The 14,788-nt window shown below is 43.4% G+C and overlaps 1 protein-coding gene across 4 annotated transcripts in view; it reads right to left on the bottom strand.

Annotated features, from left to right (window-relative positions):
• LOC120932100 (synuclein alpha interacting protein) overlaps window positions 1-14,788 on the bottom strand; it is a 336,823-nt gene that overhangs the window by 229,446 nt on the left and 92,589 nt on the right. For all 4 annotated transcript variants that reach the window (XM_040344238.1, XM_040344252.1, XM_040344261.1 and 1 more), the window contains exon 2: window positions 5,968-6,002. The gene's annotated coding sequence lies outside the window, so the exon portion shown is untranslated. The remainder of the gene's footprint in view (window positions 1-5,967; window positions 6,003-14,788) is intronic.

The raw sequence follows: 14,788 nt of genomic DNA, 5'->3' as shown, positions 1-14,788 counted from the left end.
ATTTTCCGGCGTATAAGTCGACTTTCTGGATGCAAAAACATGCATCCAAAGTCGGGGGTCGTCTTATACGCCGGGTACAGTCTCAGTACTCACTTTTTTTCCCCAGCGCTGACAGTCTAACATGCTACGATCGCGAGCTTGAATGATTTCAAAGCCGCGCCTTCACTGCAGAGTGTTCTGTGATAGGAGGAACAAAAATCTTCCCAGCAGCGCCTCTGTTCTTTGTTCCTCATATCACAGATGCCTTCTCATCCTCGGACGAGATGAGAAGACGTCCGTGATAGGCGGAAAACATAACAGAGGCGCTGCTGGGAAGATTTTTGTTCCTCCTATCACAGAACACTCTGCAGTGAAGGCGCGGCTTTGAAATCATTCACGCTCGCGATCGCAGCATGTTAGACTGTCAGCGCTGGGGAAAAAAAGTGAGTGTTATTGCACTGGGGGGGGGGGGCAACAAGTTCAGGCACAGTGGGGGCAAGTGATGGCAATGTGGGGGCATGTAATGGCACAATGGCAATGTGAGGGGCAAGTGATGGCAATGTGGGGGCATGTAATGGCACAATGGCAATGTGGGGACATGTAATGGCACAGTGGCAATGTGGGGGCATGTAATGGCACAGTGGCAATGTGGGGGCATGTAATGGCACAATGGCAATGTGGGGGCATGTAATGGCACAATGGCAATGTGGGGGCATGTAATGGCACAGTGGCACAGTCTGGGCATGTAATGTAATGGCACAGTGAGTAATGTAATGGCACAGTGAGTAATGTAATGGCACAGTGAGATTTGAAAAAGCCCGTTTCTGTCAGCGGTTCTGGCTCCCCCTCAGCTTCCAGAAAGACTAGAAGGAAGGGGGTAGTCTTATACAGCGAGTATATCCCAAAATCAAAATTTTTCCTGGAAAAGTAGGGGGTCGTCTTATACGCCGGGTCGTATTATACGCCGGAAAATACGGTACCTCATCCTTCGATTTTGCTTTTAAATGTCCTTATTTCTTCTGAGAAATACTCACTTCCTGTTCTTCTGTCTGTAACTCCACACCGTAATGCAAGGCTTTCTCCCTGGTGTGGAGAAAGCCTCTTGAGGGGGGAGGGGACAAGCAGGAGTGTCAGGACACTCTCTACTTTGCAGATAGAGAAAGGAGCTGTGTGATAGCGTGCGTCCTGACCCTCCTGCTCGCCCCCTAAAGAGCCTTTCTCCACACCAGGGAGAAAGCCTTGCATTACTGTGTGTAGTTACAGACAGAAGAACAGGAAGTGAGTATTTCTCAGAAGAAATAAGGACATTTAAAAGCAAAATGGAAGGATGAGGTAAGTGAAGAAGGACTGCACTAAGGTAAAGGAAGCTATTTAGGGGATTTTTTTTTTTACCTTTACAACCTCTTTAAGATTTATTTTAACCACAAATCAATAATTAAAAGCATCTTACTTTAGGACTACTATTTAGAAGTTGTCATGAAGCACTAGCGTTTTCACAAACGCTTACATTGACATTAGGCTTTTTTGCGTCCCTCAGAAGCAGGCAACATACTGAAAAATGTAATAGAAAAAACATTAAGGCAAGTGGAACATTGGCCTGAGGCTATGCTTTGTGCTGGCATAACCCTGAAAACCCCTTAGGGGCACAAGGAAGACAGATACTTGAAGGTATAAACAGAATAAACTACAAGAGGGTGTATGTATGATATTCAATCCTAAGGTTAATAAAGGATAATACATCATACTCATAGTTTACCCTTATTTGGTATTTCAGTGCCTGCTCAGTGACAGGGTCAATAGCAAGTATGGGATATAACAAATGTGCTTGCTGAAAATTCTGGCGCAAGGTAATTAATTCAAAATGTAAAAACAGCTATTAAATGGAAAGGGATCTTCAAAGGAACATTTGGGTGCAATGCAAACAAACAGGGACCTAAGAGTCCGGCTGCCTTACTGCATATGAAAGACTACAGCACACCATAAATAACTTTACAAGATAAAGTCATGAAGTTAAGTATATTTATTTTACCCAGTAATGTCTCACATACCAGACAAAATAAATATTTTTCAACATGCATTAAAGCTATAGTGGCATTTATGGTGTGCCTGGTCATTTAATGTGTCATTAAAATGTTCCTTACATATTTATATTAAAAGGTACATTTTTTCCCTTATGTTCATCTACTAATTAGCAATAAAATGTGTTTTGAGGCCATAGGCTACATAGGTAGGATAAGCTGTAATTTCTTTAAAGCATGCAAAGTTTTTTTAAAAGGTGCCAAATTCTCAAGTAAAATGTTGTTAACCGTAAAAGAAAATAAATTCTGACTTATACATAATGCATGCAGTTTACAGCCATACAAGACACAATGCCCAGCATTCTCTTATGTTGGGTACAACATTTGGCTGTTTGCGCTATTTTTTATTTAATTCATTCTAAGGCACAGAGCAGAAATGAGTTAGGAAGTTGGATTAAAGTTGGACTCCAAGTAAAAAGCTTGTATTTCTCTGCCCATCCAGTCCTGAGATTTATATATTTTATCTATACAACACAGTTCTCTCCGGCAAGGTTCACTGTCACTGAACAATATAAGGAAAAGGTAGCATACTGATAAGCTCCTCCTTTATAATTAAAACCAATCGACAAGGTATACTCTTACATATACCCAGTGAAGTGATCATCGTCAGGTGATACACAGAGATGAAACAAAGCCTTCTACATAAGTCGTACCTGTTTATCTGCAGCACTCTTTTCTCCACAGCCATTCAAAGTACAGAATTTAGACACCATTTCTGTACTCCAGAAGGCAGGGAGCGGTATCTGACACAAACACTGTACAGTACAGTGCAGGGAGCTGAGTGTAATCTGAGACCTCAGTGGAGGGAATTGATGCACCCTCCTCTACACCGTTTCATAGGGAAACATGCACAGCTAAGGCTGTCAATCACCTGCTGTGTGCTGAAGGGGGGGGGGGGGGGCAAGGCTATTTCCTGGGGTTGTCTGGTATCTGCATAGACTGTCAGAATGCAGAGAAATTACAGCAGACAGAAATCACACTAAGTCGGGGGTCGGCAACCCGTCTATCATGGGCTAACTGTTGACCGTGCACAGGTGAACGGTAGACTGCGAACAGGTCTGCACTGCCGACCCCCACCTTTTCTACTTGTAGGTACCGGACTGGTTCTCTCTCCATCACTAGCCGTGCCTTTGGTGGTTCTCTCTCCACGACCCCTGCCTCGGCATCCACCACTGTCATAAGTGAACAGCGAGGAGCGAGAGCCAGCACAGCTCAGGACAGAGGGCGGGAGGAGGAGCTAGCCAAGTTAAACCGCAGGTGATTGGTTGCTAGGTCCTAAGCAACCAATCACCAGCTTGTTAATATGAAAAGTAACCAGGTCAGCTCCCCCCACTGAGTAGTACATTCCCGTAGTACATTGCCGCCCCTCCTCCACCACACCCCGCTTAGTAGTACATTCCCCATACCCCCTCCCACCCTGCTTAGTAGCACCCCCTTGCTCAGTAGTACATTCTTTCCACTCAGTAGAGTATCTCCCTCCCTGCTTTGCAGCCGCAACTGGAATTGTACCCTCTGTCGTGCAATTAAGTGGGTCGCACTGCAACTGTTGCTCAATAAATAGGGGGTCAAAACAGGTGGTGAGGAGGAGATACAACGCCTCCTCACCGCCTGTTTCTTGCTGTATGAATAGTGATCGAAAAAAATATTGTGCTTCAGCAAGAAGGTCTTAATGAGGCAATAGACTTCTATGGGGCTTTGAGATGCTGCATAGCAAGATAAAAGCTATATGGGGTACAATTTCTGAAGTAAAAATACCGTATTTATCGGCGTATAACACGCTCAGGTGTATCACAACCACCCTAACTTTAAGAGGGAAGTTTCAGGAAAAAAACTTTCCACAGCCCCCTGCGTATAACACGCAGGCACAGTTTACTCTCTATTTTGAGGGTAAGAAAGTGAGTGTTATATGCCAATAAATACAGTAAGTAAAGCAAAGCGAAGAAAAAACTCAACAGTGTGTACAGGACTGTAAGGCCCCGTACACACGACCGAACATGTCTGCTGAAACTGGTCCGCAGCCAGTTTCAGCAGACATGTTCGGTCGTGTGTAGGCCCCAGCGGACAGGATTCCAGCATACATTTGCCCGCCGGGCCTTTTTCCAGCGGGCAAATATTTCTGGACTTGTTTTAAAACAGCCCGCTGTAATCCTGTCCGCTCGGACATGTTCGGTCGTCTGTACAGACCTACCGTACATGTCCGAGCGCCCGCCATCCCTCGCATGCGTCGAATGACTTCGACGCATGCATGGAAGCATTGAACTGGCAGGGCCGCCCACGTCGCCGCGTCATCGTCGCGGCGACGGCACGGACATGCCCTGCGTATTGTTTACGCGCGGATTTCTGTATGATGGTGAGTACAGCCACCATACAGAAATCCCCGGGCAGACATGTACGGTGAAAACGGTCCGGCGGACCGGTTTCATCGTACATGTATGCTCGTCTGTACAAGGCATTAAGGTAACCATTTTATTTTGTGATGGATTTTAAAAAAGCATGTCAAATGCCATATATTCAAACAAGTGTAAACAAGGCCTAACCCTATATAAGTGACCAAAATTGCTAGCATACAGCATGTTACATAACCCAACAACAGAATACCGTTATTACTAATGTTGGTGGTAATTATATATGCAGTACATCAGCCTTGTGGATTTTTCCTGGGGAAATTTGAAAGGTCCAATAATATGGTAATTTATCATCTCCATCAATGTAATCAAGTAGGCAAGCTGTGGTGCCCAGCAATTGTAAAGTAATAAAATGCATGAATTATGCAAGAAACACAGCTTACAGGTAACGGGCCTACATACATTTGACATCAGTAAATACAGTGCTCAATTCTGTTTTTAATGCACGCCATCCTTTACTTTACTGCCACATCTGGCCTTTCCTCTCTTTTGCCTGTTTTGCCCGGATTGGCATTACCTTGTTTAATAGTAGAAGCTGTAACCTGTTATCTGCTGCTAGCTTAGATCACCCTGCACATAGCTTTACAAAATCAAATGTTCTAAATACAAAACATATAAAGTGTAGAATAAAAAAAGAACATTAAAGCCAAGGCAGCACTGAGAGTTTCCCCTTGCATCAGTGCCTCTTTACCTTTGAATTAGTGAAGCTCAAGCAACATGCAAGAGGTTTTGCATCTGCTATTCCTGTCATTTGACTTCACAGCGTTGCCTGAGGCAAGGGCTCACCTTGTCATGTTACAGATGTGCTTATGGTCAGCATCTGAGCCCAGTTTTAACTAACTGCACACTATGTACAAAAACAACAACTATGCACATTAGCTACACACTGTACAGAATGCATAGTACATTACACAACTGTTTAAATAGCAATCAAAATTCAAAATAATTTATTGAAAAAGTAGATACATATGCAAAGTGAATGTTAGCGAATAAGGTAAAGCTAACATTAAATACTCAATCACATGTACGGTAATTAAGAAAAAAAAATTCTGGCACGATTGGGTGATTAAAGGTAATAGAGGGAAGCAACGTGTACATTCCCTTTTACTTTACCTACGTAACCACCCCTAAAGTGTCATATAAAATGTATTAAGGCCCCGTACACACGTCCGAGGAACTCGACGGGCAAAACACATCGTTTTGCTTGTCGCGTTCCTTGTGAAGCCCCGGGGATCTCGGCGAGCCAAGTTTCCCCATTGACTAACAAGGAAATAGAGAACATGTTCTCTATTTGGCTGGACGAGATCCTCGTCGGCATCCTCGGCCAAAAGTGGACACACGACCGGGTTTCTCGGCAGAATGCGGCTCCGATCGAGTTTCTGGCTGAATTCTGCCGAGAAACTCGGTCGTGTGTACGGGGCCTCACACTCTAAAATTTGGCATTTCTTCTATTATCATTAAAAATAAAATACAACAATGAAATAATTAAACAAAAAGAAACTTACTTATATGTGGTTGATTGTTGAGCACCAGAAAGAACCTACAACACAAACAAAGAAAGAAAATTTAATGATTAGAAAAAAAAACAGAACATTTTTGCAAGTTGTTGACTGAAGACATGCCTGCTAGGTTCTGTATCATTATCAGAATAAATCCATATAGAAAAACAGCATCAAGTAAAGGGTAAAAAAAAAACTATATTTGATTATGATTCCTGGCTGGTCTAATGTTGCTGATTTTGTGATATATCTTGTTTTCTCAATCAGATATTTCTTGTGCTCAAAGATCATGTATCTTATTTGCTTGTATTACCCTCCAGCCTGCTGCACACTGATAAAGCAGAATCTTAAAGAAATAATTGAACTCTGATCCTTAACAATGCCTCGAAATTTAGTTTAATTTAGTTTCAGAGCATGTTCTTCTTCACTGCAAGCCATGTTTGATGGGAGGAGCTTCACCAGAAGGTCACATGCTAGTGATATTCAATTTAGAATTGTTTGGCTTGGCAGCAGTGGCAGCCCATCCATACGGGGTGTAGGGGTGCCGCCCCCTAATCCACATGCAGGGATGGACACTTGGATTCTATTTTTTTTTTTTTTAGGAAGCACAAAATTGACTTAAAAAAAGTGTGGGCTTGGGGTGCAGAGCACTATACCCTAAGCGCACACAGTTGTGTGACAATAGTAAAGACCCGTCACCCAATTGGCCGAGAGGAGAAGCCTATTGGCTGCCAAGGAGGAGGGAGGAGACGCAAGGTAGGCCGCTCTGAAGCCCAGGAGGAGGAGACGCCGCCACTGGTTGTCAGTCTTCTGCAGAGAGTGAGCAACACTCATCAGTCTGCACTGGCATGCAGACCGCTGCTGCTAATGCCCATTGACTCTCTTGACATGATGGGAAGCACAGCCACTTAGTGGTTAGCATTTACTGTATGCCTTGCAGCACTAGTCTCCCTGGTTCAAAACCTGGTCAGGACACTATTTGAATAGAGTTTGCATGTTCTCCCTATACTTGTGTGGGGTTTCTCCCACACTTCAAAGATATATCAATAAGTTTAAAGTGGTTCTAAAGGCTGGAGGCTTTTTACCTTTATGCATAGAGGTAAAAAACTTTCTGTGCGCAGCCCCCCAATACTTTCCTGAGCCCGATCTTGTCCTAGCGATGTGCACAAGAGCAGTTGCTACCTCCCCATTGGCTGAGACACAGCAGCAGGAGTCATTGGCTCCCGCTGATGTCAATAACAGCCAGTAAGGAGGGAGAAGGGGTGGGGCTGAGCCCCATTTTTTGTGTCAGTGGAGCAGAGCAGGGCAAGAGAGCCTCCAAAGCAAGCAGCTTACTCAGCAGGGGGGGCCAGAGCGCCGACGGGGACCCGAGAAGTGGAGGATAAGGCTGGTACCAGGCAAAATCATTGCATAAAGCAGGTATAGCAAGTATAACATGTTTGTTATTTGTTTTTTTATATTTTTCCTTTAGTTTCACTTTAACTAGCCCCTAGTGTATGTGTGTGAGTTTGCATGCATGTGAGATAGGACAGGGCTACATAAATTGTCTGTACTATATAAACACCTGTAATAAATAAACAATGAAGCCTGTTTGTAGTGTTGGAGACTACAGAAAAGTGTTAATGATGACCAAGCTGCTGATAAGCAAGCCTGGATGATACAGGAGGACCTGGGAGAGCAGCTGCTGCCATGGTAATAGACAGCAGTTATCATAGCCACAGCTGCAAGAAGAGGGTGAAGAGAACGCTAAAAGCTACATTTCCAGAAAAAATACACCAAATAAGTTAAATAATTCAATTAAAAATGTGAAGCTGGCGCTGGGTTTTATTAAGGCTGCACAAAGATAAACACACTGCATCAGTATATCTCTACTATTCAAATGAAATGTAAACCTGGTCATACACATGTCATACACATTCGCTTAAATTACTTCAAAATTGTGTTTCCTTGACACTTTTTATTTTGTAATGAATGGAATTTTCTGGTCAAAATCTACATTTATTGTTGGAAATTTGTTTTTTCGTAAAAAGAAATTCCATCCTGATCCATCAAATTTTCTCAATATTGCAGTTGAAAACAAATGCCGATTTGACCCCACTATACAAATGAAAATCAAACAATGGCCAGCTTAAGACGGACATTAAACTTTTCAAATAGTACATATAACCTAACCCAGTGTTTCTCAACCTTTTTTTGAGTCAAGGCACCCTTTAAAATCTCGAGCCTCCTCATTCTAAAAGGTAAAAAAAACTAAACTAATAGTTTTACATAACGCAGAAGCATCCATACACTTGGGTCACCCAAAATGAAAGTGATTAATTCCCCCACCTTTGCACATTGGTACCAACAAGTATAGTGTTTCTTTTCTCCCCAGTTACTCACCCTAAGGCCTCGTACACACGGGCAAGAATCTTGTCAGGAAAAAAACGTTGTTTTTCCCAACAAGATTCTTGGCAAGAATCTCTTGCCGCCCGAGTATACACACAGACCTTTCAAAAGAACCGTGGTTCTCTTGAAAGGCAAAAACGCGGTGACGTCTTTGCGTACGACGAGCATGCGCTCGTCACATTCGATGCCATCGCCGCCATCTTGCTTCACCCTACCTATGCCGTGGAAGCTAATGCGCATGCGTCAAAGTCATTTCGAGCATGCGCGGGTTTCCACGGCGACAGGTAAGTATACACACTCTCAGGTTTCTTGTCGGGAAACAGACCGACAATAATCTTGACGAGAAAACAGAGAGCAGGATCTCTATTTTTCTCGTCGAGATTCTGGCCAGATTTCCAGATGAGAAACCTGAAAGCCTCGTAAACACCTTCGGCAAGAAAGCTCTGCCAGCAGTTTTCTTGCTGGTTCTTGCTGGGAAAACCGAGTGTGTGTACGAGGCTTCACTCAGCTAAAGTGACCCCAGTCCTGACAGGGAAGGGCCAAACACGGATGCTGTGTCGGTGTCTGACATTCTCCATATTAACCACTTAAGGACCACCCACTGTATATATACGTCCTCTTTTTAAACATGGATATCTCAGTAACGGCAGCAGCTGCTGCCACAACTGAGATATCCATGTTTTCAGTGGGCAGTCCGGTAAACGATAACGGCGGTCTCCGCGGCGGATTCGCCGCGAGATCGCCGTTATCGGTGGCGGGAGAGGGGCCCCCCCCCCTCCCGCCGCTTTTCCGCGCCCTCCGCCGCTTACCGGAGCCGTCGGTAGCGGCGGAGGAGATCCGATGCTGCCGCCTGGAGAGTGAGGACTTGAGTGAGGGCAAGATGGCCCCCACCCGTCCTCATAGCTCTGCTGGGCGGAAGTGACGTCAAAACGTCAGTCCCGCCCAGCCTCTTAAAGAGACAATTTTTTTTCTGTCATTTTTTTAAATGACAAATTTTCCTTTTTTTTTTTTTTTTTTGCATTTAAGCCTAAATATGAGATCTGAGGTCTTTTTGACCCCAGATCTCATATTTAAGAGGACCTGTCATGCTTTTTTCTATTACAAGGGATGTTTACATTCCTTGTAATAGGAATAAAAGTGATCATTTTTTTTTTTTTTTATATTTTAGTGTAAAAAATAATAAAATCAATAAAATTAAATAAGAAAACAAAAAAAAAAATTTTTTAAAGCGCCCCGTCCTGACGAGCTCGCGCGCAGAAGCGAACGCATACGCAAGTAGCGCCCGCATATGAAAACGGTGTTCAAATCACACAAGTGAGGTATCGCCGCGATCGTTAGAGCGAGAGCAATAATTATAGCCCTAGAGCTACTCTGTAGCTCAAAAAATGCAACTTATAGAATTTTTTAAACGTCGCCTATCTAGATTTTTAAGGGTAAAAGTTTGACGCCATGCCACGAGCGGGCGCAATTTTAAAGCGTGACATGTTGGGTATCATTTTACTCGGCGTAACATTATCTTTCACAATATATAAAAAAATTGGGCCAAATTTATTGTTGTCTTATTTTTTAATTCAAAAAAGTAAATTTTTTCCAAAAAAAGTGCGCTTGTAAGACTGCTGCGCAAATACGGTGTGACAAAAAGTATTGCGATGACCGCCATTTTATTCTCTAGGGTGTTAGAAAAAAAAAAAATATAATGTTTGGGGGTTTTAAGTAATTTTCTAGCAGAAAAAAATGTTTTAGTCTTGCAAACACCAAATCTGAAAAACACCTGTGGTCTTTAAGTGGTTAACTGATGACATCATTGCTTGTTAGAATTCCAGTGGCTGGCACATTCAGTGCCCAAGGTTGTAATGCTGCACAGGGCTAAAAAAAATGCGGCTTTATGTAACAAAAGAGCAAACTTGATCCACTCGCTGGCTTATTGACAATTTTTGACCAATTTGTGGCAAGTTTTAGGCATTTTTCTAAGGCACCCCTGAAGAACCCAGAAAGCACCCCAGGGTGCCATGGTTAAAAAAAGCTGAACCTATCTTCTAGTTCTAGTTTTACAGACTCTAGAAGATTTATCTGTTCAAAGTGAAATCTTCAAATCTAGATGGTAGCTATGCTCCGTCCAAACAAATGTCTGCAATTAATGTTGGGATGTTTGCATAGCATAGACTCATTTCCCATGTGGTAAAAAATACAGTTCAAATAAGTTCCATTATGTGAAACAAGGAGCTGTTATGGAAGCAGAGAATTAATACCTATAATTCATTTTCCAGAAGCTCAGAATGTAAATGAGGTAATTAGTATTTTCCAAGGAGATTGGAGAAAATCTGGGGGTAATGGGAATACATTTCATTCTCCTTGTCCCTTTATATACAAGGAGAGGATTTCCAGATAGGTGCCATCATGGAGAACCAACAGAAAATGTATCATCTATGGCAAGGTAAAGACTCCTATTGACTGTTATCGGTTTCTTCATATTGTGCATTGCTCCTGGCTTCACTGGATAGGGTTGACAGGTCTATACTGTATAAGAATACATTTTATAACCCTTTAGATGGCAGCTAGAAGGCCTTCTTGCTTTATGGGCTTCAACAGAAGTATTTCAGAAAAAGATCAGTAGAGTTGCTAAACATAACAATGATTTAAATGTGTAACCTGCTTAAGAAAAATGACATATGGCTAGAGTTGAGCGAACTCCGATCCCGGAACCAAACTTTTTCCAATTATTCTGGTTCGGGTCCGGGTTCGGGAAAAACCCAAAGTCCGTACTGAACCCGAACTTTACAGTTCGGGTTCAGTACGGACTTTGGGTTTTTCCCGAACCCAGACCCGAACCTGAATAATTGGAAAAAGTTTGGTTCCGGGATCGGAGTTCGGGAAAAAAATGCGCGGAGGTCTCCGCAAATTCAATAACCAGACCCTTTAGGTCTGGTATGGATATTAAGGGGAACCCCGCCGTCAATTTAAAAAAACAATGACGTGCGGTTCCCCCTAAATATCCATAACCAGACCCTTCAGGTCTGGTATGGATATTAAGGGGAACCCCGCCGTCAATTTAAAAAAAAATGACGTGCGGTTCCCCCTATATATCCATAACCAGACCCGTTATCCGAGCACGTTGACCTGGCCGGCCGCAGAAAAGAGGGGGGGACAGAGTATATGCCCTATACTAAGGAATAGGGCTTTCCCAGTGACGTAGCACAGTGTGTGTCAGAGGGGGACGGGGTCACGTGACGCGTGGCCCGCCTCCCCTATAAAAGAAACGTCAAGCTCCGGAGCGTCATTCGCGGAGCTGTGCTCTGAATGGACGGATCTGCTCATCGCTGGACCAATCGTGGGCGAGAACACCCGTACACCCGTCGATGGAGAACTAACTCGCCGCTGGATACAAGACAACGATGGATCAGGGAGCAGCATGGATCGTCTATTTTCACCGCTGGATTTTTATTTGGTTTAATTAATAAAGTATTTTGTTCAACGGTGTGTGTGTTTTTTTTTCAGACAACTACTATTTTCACTTCCTTCGTGAAATGGTAGGGGTACAGTGTACCCCATTACCATTTCACATGGGGGGGGTCAGGATCTGGGGGTCTTCCAGATTCTGATAAGCCTCCCGCCCGCATACCCCCACAACCACAAGGGTTGTGGGGATGAGACCCTTGTCCCCATCAACATGGGGACATCCTCCCCATGTTGAGGGCATGTGGCCTGGTGCGGTTCAGGAGAGGGGGGGCGCAACTCTGTACCCCCCTCTTTTCTGCGGCCGGCCAGGTCAACGTGCTCGGATAACGGGTCTGGTGTGGATTTTAGGGGGAACTCCACGCCATTTTTTTTTTAAATTTGGGGTGGAGTTCCCCTTAAAATCCACACCAGACCTGAAGGGTCTGGTTATGGATATTTAGGGGGAACCGCACGTCATTTTTTTTTAAATTGACGGCGGGGTTCCCCTTAATATCCATACCAGACCTAAAGGGTCTGGTTATTGAATTTGTGGGGACCTCCGCGCATTTTTTTTTTCTAAAAGTCCGTGTCCCATTGAGTACAATGGGGTTCGGAGTTCGGGTCCTTTTTTTTTAAAGTTCGGGTTCGGACCCGAACCCGAACATCCAGGTGTCCGCTCAACTCTACATATGGCACTTTTTTTTGACATGGGTCACACCTCTACTTTCTTTTCCTTTAGTTATAGCCATCTAGTGCCTTTTCAGGATGGATGAGGTAAATACATAGTGACTAGCCATAAGAATATTACTGTCATGCAGAATGCTATCACATGCATGAGTTAGCATAGAAGCCAAATGAAATAAAAAGTTTAATCCACATATGTACCTAAAAGAGGCACATGGGAATCATAAAAGGTACATTGTATTACCAGAAATTTCTTATTTTTTTTGTATTTCTATGATTAATGCACAGTTGTTGTTTTTTTATACATTTATCAATGGTAATACTTATGAAAGTCACATATGCCAATCTACTAATAAACAGGATGAACATTAACCCTTGATTTATTCTCTGTGATCTGATTTAATGTCCAGGGATTTTTACTGCTGATGTATTTTAACAGCAGCTGTAAAGTGATCAGAGCCAAAAGTGTTGTTTCCTGCTCATGGCAAAAACCTCTTCCAACATCAAGCAGAAAAATGAATACACATGGAAGGAAACTTAAACACAACCAAATGAAAAAGGGACAAAGGCGAGCAAGCGTCCTCTGTGTCACATTGCCATTTGTTGACTTTGTGGTGCTTGTCAGAGATTGGAGCTGAATACGGTGCACAGCGCAGGAAAGACAATTCCGCAGTAACATGATCCCACAATGGAAAGCCATCATGATAAGGGATCCAGCTGGTTCCCTGTTTAATTTGGGCACAAATCAGCTTGCTGTATTTTGAGTCTATAAAAATAAGTGTGCTGCCTTTACCTATCCAAAAGAGCCTTTAGAAATATTTATCTTCATTCGATCAGAAGCACATCTCCAAGTCCGGCCAACCTAATACTGCACACAGTGAAATGCAAAACACACATTGGTCTTCACTGGGAACATGTGGATAGTAACAAACCTACACAACGGATTTATATAAGGCATCACATGTCAGTAAATTTAAAACCTTAACATGTTTTACATGACAGAAAGTATGTATTTAAACTCTTCCTTGCCAGAATGAAAGCACATGTATACCCACCCCCTTTTTTTCAGTTTTGGATAAAATAGGGGCAGGTTTAAACTTCTGAGGCCTCGTACACACGACCGAGTTTCTCGGCAAAAACCAGCAAGAACCTTGCTGGGAGATATTTTTTTGCCGAGGAAACCGGTCGTGTGTACATTTTCGTTGAGGAAACTGTCGAGAAACTCGACGAGCCAAAAAGAGAGCAAGTTCTCTATTTTCTCAACGGGAGTCTGATTTGGCTCGTCGAGTTCCTGGTCGGGCTGGTTTTCAACGAGAAACTCGGACGTCTGTATGCTAAGAAACCCGCGCTTGCTCAGATTAAAGTATGAGACGGGAGTAAAAGTAGCATTTGTAATGGAGATAACACATTTTTAACCACTAGCCGGCCGCGCACCGTCATTATACGGCGGCAGGTCGGCTCTCCTGGGCGAGAGCCCGTAGCTATACGTCCGCTCTTCGAGCGGCCACTAGGGGCCGCTCGCCCCCGACTCCCATGCGTGTGCCCGGCAGGCGCGATCGCCGCCGGGCACACGCGATCGCTCGTTACAGAGCGGGGACCGGGAGCTGTGTGTGTAAACACACAGCTCCCGGTCCTGTCAGCAGGGGAAATGCTGATCTTCTATTCATACAACATATGAACAGAGGATCAGTGTTTCCCCTAGTGAGGCCACCCCCCCCCCCACAGTAAGATAACACACAGGGACATACTTAACCCCTTCCCCGCCCCCTAGTGTTAACCCCTTCACTGCCAGTGGCATTTTTATAGTAATCCAATGCATTTTTATAGCACTGATCGCTATAAAAATGCCAATGGTCCCAAAAATGTGTCAAAAGTGTCCGCCATAATGTCGCAGTACCGAAAAAAAAACGCTGATTGCCGCCATTACTAGTAAAAAAAATATATTAATAAAAATGCCATACAAATACCCCCTATTTTGTAAACGCTATAACTTTTGCGCAAACCAATCAATAAACGCTTATTGCGAATTTTTTTTACGTAAAATATGTAGAAGAATACGTATCGGCCTAAACTAAGGAAAAAAAATGTTTTTTTATATATTTTTGGGGGATATTTATGATAGCAAAAAGTAAAAAATATTCATTTTTTTCAAAATTGTCGCTCTATTTTTGTTTATAGCGCAAAAAATAAAAACCGCAGAGGTGATCAAATACCACCAAAAGAAAGCTCTATTTGTGGGAAAAAAGGGACGCCAATTTTATTTGAGAGCCACGTCGCACGACCGCGCAATTGTTAGTTAAAGCGTCGCAGTCCCGAATCG

This window comes from Rana temporaria, chromosome 1 (genome assembly GCF_905171775.1).
Source record: "Rana temporaria chromosome 1, aRanTem1.1, whole genome shotgun sequence".
NCBI classification, from domain to species: Eukaryota; Metazoa; Chordata; class Amphibia; order Anura; family Ranidae; genus Rana; species Rana temporaria.
This window is presented reverse-complemented; position numbering and strand designations above follow the sequence as displayed.